Source organism: Mauremys reevesii, linkage group 2 (assembly GCF_016161935.1).
Source record: "Mauremys reevesii isolate NIE-2019 linkage group 2, ASM1616193v1, whole genome shotgun sequence".
Lineage (NCBI taxonomy): Eukaryota > Metazoa > Chordata > Testudines > Geoemydidae > Mauremys > Mauremys reevesii.
In genome coordinates, this window is record NC_052624.1 from 29,983,465 (window position 1) to 29,997,991 (window position 14,527).

The 14,527-nt window shown below is 43.2% G+C and overlaps 1 protein-coding gene across 1 annotated transcript in view; it reads right to left on the reverse strand.

Annotated features, from left to right (window-relative positions):
- The window catches only part of ZEB1 (zinc finger E-box binding homeobox 1), a 253,319-nt gene that overhangs the window by 222 nt on the left and 238,570 nt on the right, over nt 1-14,527 (reverse strand). The gene's annotated exons all lie outside the window — the stretch shown is intronic.

Here is a 14,527-nt window from a genome sequence, read left to right on the forward strand (position 1 = left end):
ACCCCCATTTCTGACCTAAACTAGAGCCCATGGTAACAAAACCAAACAAAAACTCAGCCCAGATCTCATTCTGGTTGCTCTCTTGATCAGCAAGATTCTTGTTTTCTCCTTTCCCAGTGGCTTTTGACCAGCCTGACCTCCTGGAACATGTATTTGTGGATGTTGTGTGTAACGTTATAAAGGGTCTGGAAAAACACTCAGATATATCATACTCCTGCCATCCCAGCTGCTAATTTTTATATTTGACAGTCACTGAGTGTGTCGCTTTCTACACTTCCCAAAATATTCAATCGGATCCAAAATCCCAGTCACCTTTTAATTCAAAGATTCAACCTTTGGATTTTGTTACTTTTCTCAGAAATAGTCCCAGGCATTTCTCGGATGCAATATGTGAGTTGAGGAGACTCATAAGCATTTTCCTTGTTGGGTGAGACTTCTCCCAGGAGACACACTAAGGAGTCACACAATGGCAGATGCGGGAAGTGGTGCCTTTACAGATGCAAGTGGAAGAATCATGCAACAGACAAACCATATAAAGAGTGGAAGTAACCTTAAGTCTATGTATTAACCCCCTCCCCCAAATGATCTTTTTGCAAATATCTTGCTCATAGAACAATGCTGGATTGGCAACCCTGTGGACTGAAGTCCTCAATTCATCCTCAGAACAAGTGCAGCACCTGCAGTAACTATGCAAACTCCCCAAAGTTGGCCAAATTCGTCACACTTGTGCAAAGTGGGTGTCAAACACTACCACAGTCGGAGTGGACAATTCGGATTTGGTAGTACCCCCTTTGAACATGTAGAAATACCCACAAGACAGCCAGGATCAGGCCCATTTAGGGAGTATGGGAGGAAGGATTGTCTTGTGGTTAAGGCACAGGGCTTGCAACTCAGGAAGTCAAGGTTATTTCCAGCTCTGCCATGGACTTCCTGTGTGGCCTGGGGCAAATCTCCCGTAGGCTAAACATTATAAGGGAGGACCTCCTCCCACCCCTATCCCTTTTGTTTTGGGCCCTGCATGCAACCTAGGCAGCCCAATGCCTATCTTTCCCTGGTTCGTGGATCACAAGCAGAGTTAGACACCTCCCTGCAGCCTGGACTTGGCACCTATTTCTGAGAAGGGGCAGGGCTTAGCACACATCCCTGTGGGTCGGCATGTCCCATTGGCCAGCTTAAGTAGCTCCTCACCTAGCTTGCTGCCTTTGTGGCTCACAGTGTAGGGTGCCTATCTCTCACCATACGCCTAGGAACCTAACTCAGCTTTGTGGATTGCAGGTTGTTCTTGTAATTTTTCTAGATGCTGCAGTGTTCAGCATTGCAAAACCTAGGTCCCTAGGTGGATCAGGGTGAGAGAAATTAAGGTCAAAAGCAGCCACAAATTTTGGGTACCTCATTTGAAACACCTAGGACCTGAATTTTCAGAATATCTAGCATTATGTAGCACTCTATATGGTCAAACCACAACTCCCATTGACTTCAACTGCAGTTGCAAGTACTCAGCACTTCTTTAAATCAGACTCCACGGTCTCATGCTGGGCATCCAGAAAAAAAGGAACACACAATTAGTGACCCTCTGTGAAAATTTGGTTTAAGTGATTTGCTTAGCATCATGCAGGAACTCTGTGGAAAAGGCAGAGATGAATGCTGCCCTGGAGAATTGGATTCTAACTGTTTTAACCAGAAGACCTCCTCCTCTTCCTGCAGTCCCGTGCCTCAATCACTACAAATCTTCCAACTTCTGCAACAAATGAGGTAAGGCTCCCATAGACAACAGCCTTCTTCACTGCACAACCCTGCTTCATCCCCAGAGTAGGGCCACCCTATGCACTGAATGAGGCCTTTGTGAAAAACAACATGTGATCACATAATTAAAGACTGTACCGTAATGCATATGCACAAGGGGTGTAAATGAAGGTTGCACTAGCAACCAATGGCCCATCTAACCTAATATCTTGTCTTCTGATAGTGAGAAGTGCCAGATGTTTCAGAGGGAATGGACAGAACAGGGCAATTATTGAATGATCTATCCCGTCGTGCAGGCCCAGAGTTTTAGGGACACTCAGAGCATGGGGTTGCATCCCTGATCACCTTGGCTAATAGCCATTGATGGACCTATCCTCCAGGAACTTATCTAATTATTTTTGAACCCTGTTATACTTTTGGCCTTCACAACATCCCCTAGCAATGAGCTCCATAGCTTGACTGTGCATTATATGAGGAAGTAGTTCCTTATGTTTGTTTTAAACTTGCTGCCTAATAATTTCATTGGGTAACCCCTGGTTCTTGTGTTATGTGCAGGGGTAAATAACACTTCCCTATTTACATTCTCCACACCATTAATGCTTTTATTGATCTCCATCATCTCACCCTTTGGTCATCTAGTCTCCAAGCTGAACAGTCCCAGTCTTTTTAGTCTTGCCTCATATGAAAGCTGTTCCATACCCTTAATAATTTTTGTTACCCTGCTCTGTACCTTTTCCAGTTCTAATATATCTTTCTGGAGATGTGGTGACCAGGACTCCATGCAATAGTCAAGGTGTGGGCATACTGTGGATATACATGGTGCCATTATGATATTTTATGCCTCATTATATATCCATTTCCTAATGGTTCCTAACATTGTTGGGTTTTTTTGTGCTGCTGCTGCACATTGAACAGATGTTTTCAGAGAACTATCCACACTGACTCCAATACCTCTTGCTTGCGTGGTAACAGCTAATTTAGACCCCATCATTTTGTATGTATAGTTGGGATGTTTTCCAATGTGCATTACTTTGCATGTATCAAAACTGAAATGCATCTGCCATTTTCTTGCCCAGTCACCCAGTTTAGTGAGATCCCCTTTTAACTCTTCACAGTCAGCTTTGGATTTAATTATCTTGTGTAATTGTGTATTGATCAGTACAGATCCTTGGGGGACCCTGCTATTTACCACTTTGCATTGTGAAAACTGATAATTTATTCTTACCCTTTGTTTCTCATCATTTAACCACTCACTGATCCATATCCCATGACAGTTTACTTTTCTTAAGAGACTTTGGTGAGGTATCTTGTCAAAGGCTTTCTGAAAGTCCAAGTACACTATATCCACTTATTCTCCCTTAGCCACATACTAGTTATCAATCTCCACAAATTCTAATAGATTAGCGAGACATAATTTTCCTTTACAAAAGCCATGTTGACTCATCCCCAACATATCATGTTCATTGAGGTATCTGATAATTCTGTTCTTTACTATAATTTCAACCAATTGGCTGGATATTGAAGTTAGGTTTACTGGCCTGAAATTGTCAGGATCACTGTTGAAGCCTTTTTGAAAGATCAGTGTTACATTACCTTCCTCCAGTCATCTGGTACAGGCTGATTTAAGTGATGGGTTACATACCACAGTTAGTAGTTCTGCAATTTCCTATTTGAATTCCTTCAGCACTCTGCGGTGAATACTGTCTGGTCTTGGTGATTTATTACTGTTTATCAGTTTGTTCCAAACCTTCTCTGCTGAGATCGCAGTCTGGTCCAGTTCTTCAGACTTATCACCTAACGAGAATGGATCAGGTGTGGGGATGTCTCTCAGACCCTCTACAATGAAGACTGATGCAAAGAATTCACTTACCTTCTCTGCAAGCGCCTTGTCTTCTTTGAGTGCTCCTTTATCATCTCAATCGTCCGGAGCCCTGTCGATTGTTTGGCAGGCTTCTTGTTTCTGATGTACTTTAGAAAATTTGTATTGTTTTTGTGTATTTTGCTAGTTCCTCTTCAAATTCTTTTTTGACCTGCCTAATTATACTTTTACATTTGACTTGCTAGAGTTTATGTTCCTATTTTCCTCAGCAGGACTTGAATTTCAATTTTCACAAAATACCTTTTTCCCCTCTAACTGCCTCTTTCTCTGCTATTTAGTCATTGTGATATTTTGGGGTCCTCTTATTTTTATTTGGGGTACACATATAGTTTGAGGCTCTGTTATGGGGTTTTAAAATATTTTCCATGCAGCTTGCAGGCATTTCACTCTTCTGACTGTTCCTTTTAATTTCTTTTCAACTAGTTTCTTCATTTTTGTGTACTTCCCCTTTTTGAAGTTAAATTCTACTGTGATGGGATTCTCTCCCTCCCCAAGGATGCTAAATTTAATTACATTGCTATTACTGACCAGGTCAGCTATATTAATCTCTTGGACCAGATCCTATGATCCACTTAGGACTAAATCAATAATTGCTTCTCCACTTGGAGGTTGCAGGATGAGCTGATCCACTAACCAGTCATTACTGGTGTTTAGAGTTTTTTTCTCTGCATTCCATCCTGAGGTAACATGTATGCTATGAATATGGGGATAGTTGAAATCCCCCATTATTATTGGTTTTTCTGTTTTTGTAGCTTGTCTAATTTCCTGATCATTTCACAGTCACCATCATTACCCTGGTCTGGTGGTCAGTAGTATATTCCTACCAATCTACTCTTATTATTCAAGCACGGAATTTCTATGGTACAATTTGGTTCATTTAAGATTTTTACTATATTTGACTCTATGCTTTCTTTCAAATACAGTGCCACTCCCCCATCAGTGCAACCTACTCTGTCATTCCTACATATTTTGGATCCTGGATATTTTGGATCAACTGTGTCACACTGATGATCATTGTTCCATCAAATTTCTGTGATGCCTATTATGTTAATATCCTCATTTAATAGCAGGCACTCGAGTTCCCTTAGTATTTCGACTTCTTGCATTTGTTTATAAGCACCTATAAAATGTGTCAATATTTAGTTGTCTGCCTTAGTGTGATGTAACTGAAGGGAACTCTTTTTCACGTGATTGTTTCTCTTCAGTTCTTACCTATACATTATCAACTTCTATCCTCTCCTTTTTATTAGCACATAGACTATTCACTTTAATAAATCCCTCCCTAAGTAATATATCTGTCCAAATCACATGCTTCTTCACACCTGTCAATTTTCCTCCAGCCCTTAGTTTAAAAACCCCTCTACAACTTTTTTAATTTTACATGCCAGCAATCTGGTTCTGTTTCAGTTTAGATGGAGCCCATCTTTCCTGTATAGGCTCCTCCTTTCCCAAAAGATTCCTAATTCCTTATAAACCTAAATCCTGCCTCTGAACAGCATCATCTTATACACACATTGAGACCTTGCAGTTCTGCCTGTCGGTCTGTCCTCACATGTGGAACTGGAAGCATTTCAGAGAATGGAAGTCCTGACCTTTAATCTCACACCTTGCAGCCTAATTTTGGCCTCCAAGACCACTCTGTTATCTTTTCCTATGTCATTGGTACCTACATGTACCACAACCACCGGCTCCTCCCAAGCACTGCACATGTCTGTCTAGATGTCTCAAGAGGTCTGCAGTCTTTGCACCCAGCTGGCAATTCACCATGCAGTTCTCCTGGCCATCACAAACCCAACTATCTAACATTGGAATGCTTGACTTTGCAACCTTAATAATGCTCTTTAATGTAGCTTTTTGTGTTTCATTTCCTAGGGTTTTTTTTTTTTTAAAAACAACAGAAAAAACAAATTCCATGGTGTGGCATAATATTGACACCCACATGGTTCATTAACAGTTTTAGAACCTGTAGAGCCACCACATTGACCCCTGCCAGTTGAGCTGTTGGGTAACTGATAGCAATAGTAGGTTGTCATCCTCTATGTGGACCAGCACTAGAGAGGGATGAGACACACCCTTGCACTTTGCCAGTGAGTTTCACAGATATTTATGGACAGTTGAGGGATAGTGAGACTCAAGAGGCTTGGGTACCAGTCCAGGCGCTGGAGAAGAGTGTGTTCGAGTGGGCACAGAGTCTTCCACCCATTTCCCCCCAAGCTTGACACCTACTGCATTGTCTGCTCCCTCATGTCCCAGTTCTGTCTCTTCCCAGCTCTGTCTCTTTGTCCCATTCTCCACTCCACAGGCTTCTTGTCCCAGTCTTCTTGCTCAACCAATCACGTTTCTCTCCAGACCCAGTCTACTTGTCCCAATCTGGTCCTTTATCTTCCCCCTGCTCTGGCTTTTCTCCCCTCTGCATTCAGATCAGACAGCTTCCTTCTCCATGTCGCCTCAGCACCAGCAGAGAGGTTTTTTACAGTATAGGAATGGCAGGATCACTGCTCTCAGTTCTGGTTCCTGACCCCACCTCAGCATGGAGCAGCTAGTAGCAGCCATTAGAGGGAAAATCATTCAGAGCTCCCATAGCTGGGCTGGAACATACTCTGTCCCTCTGTGGGAGTGGCACACGCACAAACTGGTCAGTACTAGACTTGTGAGAGGTTCAGGAATCCTCAGTGAGAATGGAATTGTCAGAGATTTTAACTACTAAGCTCGAGCAAATCTCTACCAATCATGTGCAAAGACCCAAATGTTTCCAGTTTGGCAATGTTATAAGCAGCTGAAAACAAGGTCTTGTAATTGGCAGTGTTGTGTAGCCTCAATAAGAGACAATGTTACCAGCCCACCTATAATAACAAAATAAATAATAATAATAATAATAATACTTGGATGTTCTATAGCTCCTTCCACCCAAGGAGATCAAAGCACTTTAAGGTACAGATATTAGTAAGTCTCATCACATGCTCCATGGCAGTTTTAATTTTTCTGTACTGTTATGTGATGGTTATAGTCTGGGATTTCCCTCCCCCAACCCATTTATTCCAGGGATTGGCTGTACTACAAACACAAAACCATTCACATTCAGCTCATTATGCCAGCTGTTGCTGAAATACTGAACAGCTAAAAGAATGAAGACACATCCAGTCTCATGGTTTCATGTAATAGCCCTGATAATGAAAAGTGTAAATTATTTGCTCCATCGGGGCAGCTCACCAGTATTTAGTGAAATTTAGCAAGAACTGGAGGAAGTGTCATGTGCAGAAGAGACAAAAATTGTGGGGGATAGAATGCCTGGGTTAAGCCATTAGTAAGCTGTAATTATACTGAGTTAATGTCATTTCATGGCATACTGCCAAGGAGATTCAGAGTTCTTTAAAACAAGACTGTATCTCCTCCCTTTTGTCAAAAGTTAGGCTGCAATTCAGGGTTGAAATGGAAGGAGAGAGATTTCTTTAGTTCCATAAACAGATTTTATTTTGTTTTTCCAAGTATTAAAAAAGGACTTAAAGCAAATCTCCTGACAACATTTAGATTAAGGACCAGATTCTGGTATCCTTAGTCACCTTGTAGTACCTACAGATAAGACAATACAAGATTAGTAAAGATGGCAGAATCTGGCCATAACTGTTATCAGGATACAGATGATGATTCTCTACTTGCACTGAGTAGTACTTCAATCTGTGATTATCCCTACTGATTTCAAGGACATGGGTATCAGACTCTGGTTCAAGATAATTTAGTGGCTGCAAGAACTTTGCATTCATAAATGCACAATATGAATGCAAGCATCAAATCAGAATGCTAATCTCCTGAGAGAGAGCAGAGGTTGAGTAAATTTTAAATGAGCTAGGAGGAACCTTTGGTGCATCTTGGCCCTTGGGTTATTGGATAGCTTTTGTTTACAGCCATGTTGGACACTGGTAAAGCCATTCATTTGGGAACTGAATTAACATCTTGAAAAATGTGTTGTAGGGGGTGTTGATCATTGTAGCAGTGGAGACAGCATGATGGAACAGGCCACACAAATACCCCAAGAGAACCTGCTTCAATACAGAAATAAAACTCCTTCCAACTGCACACCCCTAGTTGTCACCTACCACCCCATACTGGAACCCATACAAGTTATCATCAAACAACTACAACCCATACTTGATGGAGACTCCATCCTGGAAGAAATCTGTCCTGAATCCCTTCTTCTGACCTTCAAACACCCCCCCCCCAAGCGCATCCTCAGAAGCAAGCTCCCCACAGAACAGAACACACCAACTTAAAGCAACATCAGACACTGCCAGATCAACAGATGCAAAACCTTCTGACATATCTCCACTGCTACACTGATCAACACCCCCAAAAAAACACTTTTCAGGCTCCATGGGTTCTATGCATGCCTATCACAACATGTGGGGTACCTCATCCAGTGCACTAAATAACCTAGTAACATCTATGTGTGTGAAACCAATCGCTACACCAGGGGTGGGCAAACTACAGCCCGTGAGCCGGATCCGGCCCCTCAGGGCTTTGGATCCAGTCTGCGGGATTGTCCCCTGTGGCGCCATGGGCCCCATGCCGCTATCAGAAGCGGCCAGCACCAAGTCCCTGTGGCCTCTGGGCGGGGGAGCAGAGGGCTCCGTGCATTGCACATGCCTCCAGGCACTGCCCCCTGCAGCTCCCATTGGCTGGGAACGGGGAACTGTGGCCAATGGGAGCTTCAGGGGAGGTACCTGGAGGCATGGCAAGGGCAGAGCACATGGAGCCCTCTGCCCCCACTCCCGCAGGGGCTGCAGCGCTTCCTGGAGTGGCTCGGGGCCGGGGACAGGGCAGGCATGCAGGGAGCCTGCCCTGGCCCCAGTGCATGCTGCTGCCACCCCGGAGCCGCTTTAGGTAAGCAGTGCCAGGCCGGAGCCCAAACCCCTCCTGCATCCTGCCCTAAGCCCCCTGCCTGCACCTTGCACCCCTTCTGCACCACAACTCTCTGCCCTGAGTCCCCTTGTGCACCTCGCACCCCTCCTGCACCCAACCCCCTGCCCTGAGCTCCCTGCTTCACCTTGCACCGCTGTGCACCCCAACCCCTGCCCCACCCCACACCCCTCCTGCACCCCAATGCCCTGCCCTGAGCCCCCTCCCGCAGTCCGCACCCCTCCTGCACCCCAACCCCCTTCCCTGAGCCCCCACATACACCCCGCACCCCTCTTCTGCCCCAATCCCTTATCCTGAGCCCCTTCCTGCACACCACAACCCCTCCCACACCCTGCACTCCCTCCCGCACCCCAATTTTAATCCACCTCCATGAGAGGCAGAGTGTCAATGTCTATGTATTTAGGTTGACTCATCGTCAGTGTAGACACTGTGTTGCTTACATCAACTGTTGCTGCCTTTCAGAAGCCATCCCACAATGCCCCACACTGACAGTTCAATTGGTGAAAGTGCTCCTGGTGAGGATTTGCACCACCAACATAAGGAGCAAAGTGTAGGACATGCACAAGTGATGTAATTACTCTGGTAGCTGTATGCCAGTGTAAATTAGGTTGACAATTTTGTAGTGTAGACATGTTCTTAGTAAAGACACTACTATGCTGAAGGCAGAGCTTTTCAAGGAGGTGGATTAACTTCACAGACAGGAGAGGTGGTAGCTATGTCAACAGCAGAAGCTTTCCTTTCATCATAGTGCTGTCCACCCAAGGCAGTTAGGTTGAGGTAACTACGTCACTCCGGGGTGTGGATTTTTCACACCCTTGAGCGACATAGTTATACCGATATAGGTTTGTAGCATAGACCTGGCCTGAGTAAGTTTCCCAGTCCTGAAGAAGAGCTCTGTGTAAGCTTGAAAACTTGTCTCTCTCACCAAGACAAGTTGGTCTAATAAAAGATATTACCTCACCCCCCAAGTCTCTCTAATTTTCTAGGCCAAATGGTTTCTCAGAATGCCTGGACTGACTCAGCCCTGTATATTTGCAGAGGCCTCAGAAGGAGAGTACTGTTCTGCCAACAGACTATTCTGTCAATGGACTATTTGACCTTTCTGATGAACTTTATTTCACAACCATCAGTACAGTGGCTCTTGAATGCCATTGCCCCCAGTTCCATTCTGATATGTCACCAGGATATACAGAGGTCCTGTGACGGATGAAGAAAAAACAAGAGCTAGCTAGAATGTCAGTGGTATAAGTCCATTATTATTATTATTTGTATTGTGGTTGCAGTGGTAAGTCCCAGACAGTGACTGGGGGCCCTACTATGCTAGGCAACATACACCCGTATGAGAAGATGGTCCCTGCTACAAATTGCTCACAGTCTAAGTAAATTGATTATACTATAAAGAATATTCAAAGTTTTAAGCCATGGTTGTGCAGGAAGCAAAAACAGATTTTTGCCTTTAAAGTTTATCACACTTAATATTTAAAGATCTGTTGTGATAAATGAAAGAGGTGGGAGGGCGGTAGCTCCCTTTTATCGACACCCAGACAGCCAGTAGCTATAAAATCCCTCTTAGTAGCTGTTCTCTAATTACTCTACCTGTAAAGAGTTAAAAAGTCTCACTGCTATGCACAGGTAAAAGGAAGTGAGTGGGCACTTGGCCAAAAGAGCCAATGGAAAGGCTAGAACTTTTTAAAATTGAGAAAAAAGACTCCCCTTTTTGTCTGTCTGTTGTTGTTCTCAGGGAGAGGCAGACAGGGCTGGAACTATGCTGTAAGAAGCTTGGGCCAGGTATGAAAAAAATCATCAGTATCATACCTAGAAACTACTCATTTAAATCCCCAGATATGTAAGTAGATCAGGAAATGTCTAGGAAGACGCGATTTTATTTCTTTATGGCTTGTGGATTCCTCTGTGCTAACCCCAGGTGCTTTTGTTTTGCTTGTAACCTTTAAGCTGGACCTCAAGAAAGCTATTCTTGGTTCTTAATCCTTGTATTTTTTTTTTAAATCTAGCAGTAGCCTGAGTTCCCAGATGTATTTTTTTTAAATAATTTTTTCCTGTTTTAACAACGGAATTGGATTTTTGTGTCCTAAGAGGTTTGTGCACATGTTGTTTAATTAGCTAGTGGCAACAGCTGATTTCCTTTGTTTTCTTTCTCAGCTCTTCCCTGGAGGGGAGGAGGGGGTGAAAGGGCTTGAGGGTACCTCACAGGAAGAAATTCCCAAGTGCGCCTTCCTGGGTTCTCAAAGGGGTTCTGCACTTGGGTGGTGGCAGCATCTACCAATCCAAGGTCAGAGGAAAGCTGTAACCTTGGAAGTTTAATATACTGTAGTCCTAAAGGTAGAATGTGTTACAAGTTTACAGAACTCATTTTCCTTTCCTGGCAATGATTTGCAATTCAGAACTGTTAGGGAACTATTTGACATCTGCATGTTAGTGAATACCCTTCAGAGGGATGAAGATTCCACTTTCCACAGTCAAAGATGGAATATTAAATTTATTCAGCAAGCTTCATAGCAGCTAACATTTGAAATATGGCATCAGACCTGATATGAAAGAGACAATAGGGAAGAGAACACTTCCAAAGTGATAGAAGACCGCCAATTCAATGGTGTTTCAGTTATGTAAACTAAGAAAAGTTGGCATGCAAAATATGTAAGACTGTCTAAGTGTATCTTGGGGGCATAAAGTATGAGAAATCCCACAAAACAGCTTAAAGTTTGTATTTAGAAGGCACTACATAAATAAAACAATGTGAATTAAGAAGTGAGTTAGGTGCAGCTGTCTAATTGCATAATGTGGTTCCACTGTGACAATTAAGGTAAGTTGGCTCCTGTTCTGGTATTGTAAAGTGCTTTAATTATTGTTTGTACTGTTAAAAAGAGAGGATAGAAGATACAAATATGCAATCATGTTTACACAGAGTGATAACAGAATATATTTAACAGTGCTTGTTTCCATATATTTTAAAATCAGGAATATAAAACATCTATGACTTAAGCACAGTTTTGGTCATGAAACATTTGCTTATTCAGATGTCAGACTCTGTAGCTACTTTAAATTAAAAGGTTCCAACATTGTGTGTTGAATGGATACAGATTCAAAAATATTGTATACATTTCCATTATTATGGCATGAGTAATGCAGTTAATGTCAGTCTTAGACAGAAATAGAGATTGTAGGGATGGAATAATGAGCCAAATAGAATGTTCCCATTAAGTTACAGTAAAGCAGGAAAATACTGTGTGTTTTCCATGGCAGTTTTTTAAAAATGACACTTCTGAAGATTCTAGTTGCAAAGTAGGGGTCAGACGCTGCAAAGCTTAACACGTGAGTAATCCTGATATGAATTATTTCCACATGTAGGGATCACTCATATGAGTAAGTATTTGCAGTACTGAGCCCTACACTGTTAAACATGACAACAGAAACATCATAATAACTAACATAACAGATAAGTTGGGTTAACAACCATATTATGGAATTAAAGCAACATATTTTATTTTTTGTAGATTTTCATTCCAGGAAAAAAATGCCTAATAAACTCATCAGGCCAAATTCTGACTCTCCATTTTCTACTGTTGCCTTTGAAATGGGAACATAAATAATTCTGCTTTTGTTAAAAGATGGGAGGAAGAAGAGAAGGTTACTCACCTTGTGCAGTAACTGAGGTTCTTCGAGAAGTGTGTCCTGTGGATGCTCCACTCCTGGTTATGGTGCGTTCCTGAGCCTGTACGGGTCACACATGTACGGTGCCTGCCTCGTGCACCATTGGCGCTTCATCTAGTGTGCGTGCGACCCGGATTCCTCAGTGCCTGCTCTACCGCTATTAGGAACGCCACTTTCGTGGATAGGTGTAGTAGGGAGCAGTTTGCTAAGGGTTCAAACAGTTTCCAGGTGAGGGCCATTAAGATCAAGTTTAAGTCCCAAGGTTGTGTGGGTGGTCTCATGCCCAGATACATGATTTGAATGTTCCCAAGGAAGCACTTGGTGATTAGGTGAATAAATATTGTAGTGTTGCTGATATTTTGCTGAAAAGCAGTGATAGCCACAAAGTGTACCTTTGTTGAGCTGATGGAGAGGCTGGATTGTTTTAATTCCAGGAGGTAGTCTAATATCAATGGAAGAGGTGCAGATGTTGCAGCGGTTTGTCTGGTGGTGCACCATGCCGTAAATCTCTTCCACTTTTGTAGGTAGGTGTTACGTGTAATATGTTTTCTATTGTGGAGTAGCGCCTGATGGACCTGTTCAGAACAACTTAGTTTGCCATTACAGAACCATAGAGGAGCCATGCTTTCAGATGTAGCATCTCTATGTTCAGATGTTGCATTTGACCCTCTTGTGTTAAGAGGTCCGTCTGAAGTGGGAGAGTGATTGGGGCACATACCAACGTCTGTGTTATGTACGGATACCACGCTTGTCTTGGCCATGTGGAGACTATTAGGATGATTCTGGCTTTGTCAGTCCTTATTTTCTGTATTACTCTGGGTAGTAATGGCATTGATGGGAAGGCATAGAGGAGGTCTGTATTCCACCTGTTCAGGAATGCATCCTCCATCAATTGCTTTCCCAGACCTGCTCTGGGGCAGAATCTCGGACATTTGGTGTTGCAGGCAGTCATGAATAGATCTATTTGTGGGTGGCCCCAATTTTTGAATATACATTGCAGTATTGCATCATTTAATTCCCATTCATGGTTGTGGGGAAAACGTCTGGCTGAGTTCCTCTGCCATTGTGTTCTGGCATCCAGATAGGTAGGAAGCCGAGAAGTGTATATTGTTTTGGATGCACCAATTCCAGAGTATCATAGCCTTGGTGCATAGCGAGTGTGATCGGGCTCACCTTTGCATGTTTGCAAGCGGTCATTACTCTTATTTTTGGTTTCTTATGAATGGTAGAAAGTGGAGGCAGGCATTGCGGATGGCATGAAGTTCTAGCGGGTTTATGGGTAGCCTTGTCTTGGCTGTGGACCATAATCCCTGAATTTTGTGATGTTGTTTATGTGCTCCCCACCCTATGAGGGTGGCATCCGTTGTGATCATCTGTGCTGGAGGATCTTGTGTAAATGGGATCTCCGAGCACAGGTTGTGTGGTTGAGCCCACAAGGTTAGCGAATCCTTGACCATGCAGGCATTGTTAATCGTATGTTTAACCTGTATTTGTTCGGTCTGTAGATGGTTGCTAGCTATCCTTGCAGGCAGCATATTGCAAGTGCATGTGTTTGGACCACAAATGTGCATGCTGCCATGTGACCCAAAAGTTGTAGGCATGCGTGGGCTGTGGGCTGTTCTGCACTGCGGATATAAGTGTCTTTATCGTGTCGAATGTGTCTTGTGGAAGTGACGCTTTCACTGCCACTGAGTCATGATAAGCGCCAATGAATTTTTAACTGTTAAGCTGGTTCTATTGTCAATTTATTTCAGTTTATTTGTAGACAGACTCTGGAAGCAATCTATCATTGTTTGAGTAGAGCGAAAGGTGTCTGATCGAGTGTGTGACTTCAAGAGACAGTCGTCCAGGTAAGGGAGTATTATTATTCCTTGTTTTCTCAGGTGTGCAGCTACTGCTGCGAGGATCTCTGAGAAAATGCAAGGCGCTGTTGACAGGCTGAAAGGTAAAATCTTGAACTGATAGTGGTCTGTGTCCAAAGTAAATCTCAGAAAACACCTGTGGGTAGGGTGTATTGTAACATGAAAATAACCATCCTGCATGTCGAGGGCTGAAAACCAGTCCCCCGGCTCCAGTGCTGGTATTATTGTTGTTAAGGTGACCATCTTGAACCATTTCTTTCTCATAAACTTGTTCAGTCGCCTGAGATCGAGGATAGGTCAACATTCCCCATTTTTCTTTTGTGTTAAAAAGTAGTGGGAATAAAACCCCTTCCCCCTGTGTTGCACGGGAACAGTTTCCACTGCCCCTAATTGGAGGAGATGATCTACCTCTTGGCATAGCAAATGTTTATGACAAGGGTCCCTGATGAGGGATGGGGGT